The sequence below is a fragment of the Geospiza fortis genome, unplaced genomic scaffold (genome assembly GCF_000277835.1).
Source record: "Geospiza fortis unplaced genomic scaffold, GeoFor_1.0 scaffold1, whole genome shotgun sequence".
NCBI lineage: Eukaryota > Metazoa > Chordata > Aves > Passeriformes > Thraupidae > Geospiza > Geospiza fortis.
This window is the reverse complement of record NW_005054320.1, coordinates 7,483,182-7,483,632: the sequence shown is the minus strand read 5'-3', so window position 1 is coordinate 7,483,632 and position 451 is coordinate 7,483,182.

Below are 451 nucleotides of genomic sequence, written 5' to 3'. Positions count from 1 at the left end.
CGGGAATGCGTCCAGGTGGGCTTTCAATGTCTCCAGAGAGGGAAACTCCATGGATCTCCATGAACAGCCTGTTCAGTGCTCTGCCACCCTCAGTATAAAGAAGTTCTTCCTCCTGTCTTGGTGAAACTTCTTGCGTTTCAGTTTATGGCCACTGCTCCTCGCCCTGTGGCCGGGCACCACAGGAGAGAGTCTGGCACCATCCTCTAGGCACCCACCCTTGAGGTATTTATATGCATTAACGGGATCCCCTCCCGGCCTTCTCTAGACAAAACAGGCCCAGCTCCCGCAGCTCCCTCGTAAGAGAGATGGCCCAGTCCCCTTAGCATCTTTGTGGCCACCCATGGGCCCTGTCCCGCAGCTGCTTGTCCGTGTGCCATACCCCACTGAGAGACGCGGTTTCCTCAGCCCGGCCCCACTCCCGGTCCCGCTCCCCGCGGGGGCCGCGCCGGCC